The sequence below is a fragment of the Triticum urartu genome, chromosome 1 (genome assembly GCF_003073215.2).
Source record: "Triticum urartu cultivar G1812 chromosome 1, Tu2.1, whole genome shotgun sequence".
Lineage (NCBI taxonomy): Eukaryota > Viridiplantae > Streptophyta > Magnoliopsida > Poales > Poaceae > Triticum > Triticum urartu.
Window position 1 is genome coordinate 446948757 of NC_053022.1, and position 6584 is coordinate 446955340.

Consider the following 6584-nt stretch of genomic DNA (forward strand, 5'->3'; position numbering starts at 1 on the left):
ATTAATATAGTCCATTAATTTATAATACAATTATGTTGTTATCTGTAATTCTTATCAAAAATTCATATCAAATTTAAGAAAACTTTTAGAATTAACAGTACACAAGTTCAAATTTATACTAACAGGTTGTTATTTGCACTATTTTTTCCAGTATGTACCTTGTAATGTCAGAGCTTTTCTCGCTGAATACATTGAAGAGGAGAAGAAAGAAGAAAGAAGATTGTGTAAACAGCAAGTAGAACCAGCCCTTCTTACACATGAAGGAAGGTTTTACAATGCTTTGTTTAAGCATAGGGCGAACTACACAAAGTTCTGCGGTGGTGAGTGGAACATCTTTATGGCTGATTATGAACTTCGTGCTGGAGACCGCTTATAATTTGAACTACCAGATGAGGGTCTCAATCTCGAAATACAGACATATCGAGATAACAAAAGGCTGCTTCCATTACCCCACGTTGGTAGGTATTTAATATTACAAACATTACAGACTTATCTTCTTTCGCTGTAATTTTGTATGCATGAATCGAACTGAATAATATTAACCCCGTGTTGGATGTAACTTTATCTAACTTTAAAAGCTTTTTCTTTGTCTAGCTCTGGATGATCTTTCTTCTGAAGATTTCGACCATGTTCACTGCTCTGTCTACTCTAAGGATATTGAGCTCACCTACGACCAGACACGATTCTTTCTACAACGCCTTTTCGGAGATACTTTCATCCGTTGTCGTCTGTTTGTCCATGTCCTGACTCACACTAACACCAAAGACTACGTCATGGTTGGTTACAACTGTCCTTGTTAAAATACCAAAAATATTTTGCTCATATGTAATATAAACAATACTGAGGTAATATTGCTTATATGTAAAATTATAAAAAATATATTTATTCGAAACTAAAACAACAAAACATCCGCTGTTCTCTTAATATGTTGTTTTATCTGTTTACACACAAACCTGAACATGCCAAGAACTATGTTACTTCAAATATGGAATTTCTTAATGTTTGTGCACTCACCATATTCAGACATCCTTTTATTTATTGTCCAAGTGACAAATCAATGATTTTAATTTCTATTTAATTTTGATTTTCTTCTAGAAAATTCCGAGGAGCGTTGTCTCAACACTGAAGAGATGGGTGGACATGCCAACCAATGGCAGGGTAACCCTTGAAGCTCCTGGTGAACATACACATGTCATCACTCCTTCATCATACCACATCTTCAAAAACGACGGCAGGATGGTAATACAAAAGTCTTCTTTCAGAGACTTCATATCAGCTGCATCCTTCGTCGAAAAGAACGTTGTTCTAATCACTTTCAAAGAGCGAAATGACCATTCTGTGTCCATCATCATTCAGCGCATCATGTAGATTCCGTCGGAACCAGCACGTAAAATGGAAGCAAACAGTGCATCTCCTAGAATGTTCAACGCTCATTTCATCATGATGCCTCCAGGAGCAAAACACTGATTACTATAAGTTTGCTACATTGGATGGTAGAATAATTTAACTAGTATGGACCATGTGCTTGCTTGAACTATCGGAATATTCGTTTGCAACTTGTGTAGCTCTTACAGACAATCAACTAGCTGTTTCAACCATAGGAATGATCCTTTAAAACAAATGTTGTTTGAACCATCCAAATGATTCAATCGAAAAAATGTAGTTCTAATCCTTTGAAAAGTTCACAATTCCAAAAACCAAAAAACAAAAAGATTCATTTTCAAAAAATGAAACGAAACAAGGATCGATTCGTGATTCAAAACCTCTAGCAATACGATGTTATCAAACTTATTCAAACCATCTAGTGAAACATATCTCAATTAAAAACCAAACAGGACTACGTTTTCAAATCCAAACTATATTCAGTTCAACTTTTCCTAAACACACTTGTACACTGAATAACATAAAAACCGTGCCTCCCTAACCAAGAAAGATTATTAACTGAAAAAAATGTTTCACAACAAAGGCACGACCATGCATCTGCTGAATGTTTACTATCACAGCCAAAGATGCATCACGCAGGCAGCACGCAACGAATAAAAAAATTCAATTTCGAAATTCTATGCCTGGAACCGCCGCGTGACTAGCAACTGCTCTTTGGCGGTTTCCTTTTTTGCACGACAAAACAACCCTTTCACTTTTCCGACTCCATTTCATCCTCTTCCTCGAAATTTTCTCGCCGGCCGCAGTTCACCACCGCACACCTCTAGCCATGGACGACAGGAAACTAACAACATTCACCGAACACATCACTACCCACGGTACAACCGTGCTCGAGGTGGTGTACACCAACGACCCAAGGACCGTGGAGCGGATCATCAACAAGTACGAAGAATGGCTAAAGGAGGAGAAGAACAAGTTCATCGGCCTCGACCTTGAGTACACACGTAAGAGCAGTTACATACGACAAGGGATCGCCGTCGTCCAACTTTCCATGCGCCAGCATGTCCTTGTATACCACTACTGCAGGTCCGAGCGCTCCCAGGCGTTAGTTGACTTCCTGCAACGGAAAGCGGTAACTTCACTAGCGTCGACACCAGGAACGACAAGACCATGCTTGCCCGTGCATCAGAATTCCAGACGAGCACCACGTCGACATCCAGAGGCTATTCCGCATCAAGGGTGGTGGAGAAAGGGACTCCATGGCTGACCTTGCAGCGGCCATCATCGACCCCTCATACAAGAACATGAAGAAATCATTCCCAAAGGAGAAGCACCAGTTCTGGGAGTGGAAGCCACTTTCCCCAATACACCTTGAGTACGCGGCAAAGGACGGGTATGTTAGCTACGAGTTGTACCGTAGAATCCTAATCATCAAGAATGGGCTACGTCACCTCCACCAACAACCAATGAAAGAAAGACTCCGCCCATGTAAGAACAATGATGAGGGATCTTCCAGCGGCTGGAAGCGCCGGAAGGGAAACAGTGGTTGGTAAATTGCGAGAAAATGGATGTCTACCTATGTTGTAAATATGTTTGTTGTTGCTCAAAGATGCTGTGTGTATTGTATTACTATTTTACGTTTGAACTTTGAACACAGTGGTGTGCTCATTTACTAATTTGGATTGTATGAACCTATGTTGTAAATATGTTTGTTGTTGCTCAAAGATGTTGTGTGTATTGTATTACTATTTTACGTTTGAACTTTGAACACAATGGTGTGCTCACGTACAAATGCATACTACGTTTTGCATGTCTAAATGCAATTAGTAAGTTATGTCTAAATGCAATTAGTAACTTATGTCCCAGTACTGAGCAAGCATATATTGTATCCATGATTATAGAACGAGAGATATCTCGCACGATATTGTATTATAATTTTCATACTCAACCTTTACAAGATGCATCGTGCATTTACAAGAATATGTTATGATATCGTTGTAAACTCTCAGTACAATGCTTATTAAACATTGGCATGAGCAATTCATAAATATTGCAGAAGATCATTCGGTACACAGTCACAAGCGACGATAACTTTGTTACCTTAACCACATTGGAAAAAAAAAATCCTTGCCTCCATTTCACATCAAACACCGCTCCGTCGATTCAGAACATCCTTGCTATTTTACACAGGTTCCTCTCCGTACACCAGTTCTGCACAATGCCACAAAACTACACTACTGCGTGCAACTGACCTATTTACAAGCGTGACTCACTAAGTATCTACTAAATCCATGCCTGTGGTGCCACGCACCCGTGACCCTAGAGACTACACACCTGTGCATCATTAACCGAGCCCCTCTAACCAGATATGGGGACCGATGCCTCTACTGCCGTGCACCCGTGCCTCTAGAATCTTGACACCAGCAAGTGGGTTCAAAACCGTGCCTCCAGACAACCGTGCTTGTACTGACTGCAGTGCCTCTGTTTGCTTGATCAACGTGCCTCACTTGAAACCCAAAGTAACTCTACGTGCTCCGCACGTGTGATCGCCAATGCAACTTTGGTGTTGCACAGATGCGTCCCTCAGTATACCCGTACCTCCACAACCGTGCTTGTACTGACTATAATTCCATGCCTCCGTTTTGCTCAGTCCACGTGCCTCACATAAAACCAGCAGTAACTCTACCTCCTACACACACACGAGCCTCTCGCATGAAACCCATAGTATCTCGCCCGTACAACTTTGGCGCTGCACACACGTAGCTCTCAGTATACCCATGCCTCCTCACAACCATGCCTACACTGACTTCAATTCTGTGCCTTCATTTGCTTAAACCACGTGCCTCACATAAAAGAGATACACGGCCGTGCCTCAGAGTAAACAACACACGTGCATCAACTATATTCAAAACTATAACCCCAATTAAATAACATCCGTCCAAAAGAACATCTTTAAAAGAGATGCACAACCATACCTCTTCTACAAACATATAACAGCAATGAACACTTAGGTTCTTAGGTCCATATCAATTCGTATAAAAATACAACATTAACCATAGCATAGATTTTTAAACAAAAACCATTTATGTTCAAAGGCTATAACTAACATCACTGCGGCAGAAGATTGAATATAACAACAAGCCTCCCATCACGCTCTTTGAAAGTTATCAGCACCAAGCTGTTTACTTCAATAGACGATGCCTGGAGAAAATCACTGAAACCTTCCTGTTTGAACACCATTCTACTACCCAAGCCAATGAAGTAGGAGCAAGGAGTGCTCACATATATATCATCATCACCAGATTCCAAAGTAACTTCAAGGGTTAAAACGCCAGTCCTAGGAAAAGTCACAAACTCCTTCAAACTCCTCACAACAATACCAGGAATAACCTGACAAAAACAACAAGCTATCAGAAATAGAACAAAAATTAAAAACTATAAACAGAAGAGATAATATAAATAAATAAATAAATAAATAAATAGAAACAAAGAAAAAACAGTGGAAAAAAATCTAACCATATGATGACAATTAACATTCATTGAATCAATCATGTGAACAAAAGGACAACACGGTATGTAGACATCATCAAATAGTTGACACCTCATGAAATACATCTGCTGATAATTAAGAAAAACACCACAGGTGTAATAACAACTCCCAACAAGCTCCATCTCGGAGTCGCTCAAACCATCAAGAGCTACAAAATACAATTACACAGGCTCAAGGGAACAGAAAAATCATCATGTGCAATAAAACAAGCTAAAAACTTTCTTAAAAATAAACCTTACCAACAGAAGGTAATGGAGATAACGCATCTCCAAGACCAACACGATAAAAATCAATACCAATCCATGTTCCATAGTGTTCAAGCCTAATGGTCATTATATCACGAGGACGAACACCATAATCACTGACCAATCGTTCCGAGGAAGGACCATGGAATTTACTCCTCAACCGACCATGACTAAACAAAACACCATACAAATAACCCTCATTGCACTGAAAAGCAAGATCAGTATCTTCATCACCCCTTCTTATGGCTAAAGCCCTGCACTCCTCGATGTAACGAGCAAGATGAGCTCTAACACTGCACGGAACATACTGCACAACAAACCAAAACAAGGATCATAATCAAAACCTAAACAGCATGAGCAGCACCAAAAGAAATAAAAGTGTGTGCCAAAAATTGAACAATTATAAAATGATATTCTTACAACACGCCTCCAACAACGCCGATCTAGGACCACACTGAACCCATCTACAGAAGAATCAACAGAAGAACACGGGCCACCAGGCATACGGCAAAAAGGACAAGCCATAACTGCAAGAAACATAATGATTATCAAGAACTAATCACACAAAACCCAGTTGAAACTTGACATCTGATAGTGTTGGTAGTCCCCACTCGTAACTACCCCATAAATCTCCATATCCCGGAAATATAATGGGAACAAAAAGAGAAACCCGAAAGGGAAACAGGGAACCCACGAAGGCAACCGGTAGGGAACGGAGATCACGCGAACGGGGAAGCGCGGTCGACGCTAAAGAAGGACCGTCGTAAAACCAGGCAACAAGCGCGCCGGCCGGGACAGGGGCCGCCGTAACCACGCGACAAGAGCGGCGGCCGCGACGGACGAAGACGACGACAAAGAAAGAACGGTGCTCCACGACGGTTCGCCCACACCAGAGAGAAAACAGATCTCAAAACAGATCAAAAGGTTTTACAAAACATTAAAAGTATAAGGACTAAAGTGAAAAAAAGGAAAAACCACAAAGGGAAACCAGAAACCGAAAAACACGGGAGAAGCCGTGCGCGCGACAAGTGTCACGCGCGGATCGCATCAGAAAAGTCTCCCGACCCTCCGCGCGTGACACTTGGCGCGCGCGGAGCGCTCCCCGACTAATCGTTGCGAGGAGCGCTGCTCAATTAGTGATTTCGAGGTTCCGTACCCTGCAAGTCATCCCCGGCAAGTAGGATTCCCGTCGCTGTGGGCCTACAAGACCTCCTATGTAGCGCCTTATGCACCAATAGGATCAACCCGGCGCTCACGCCATTCCTCGCGTGGGCCGGCCCTCCAACGTGAGCTGGTGGCTAGCTCGGGTCGCTTCGTTTTTTTTTGCCAAGTTATCGGTTGACTATATGTGCTGACCGTTGACCTAACTCGTTGACATGACATTGACCATTGATTTTTTGGAAAAA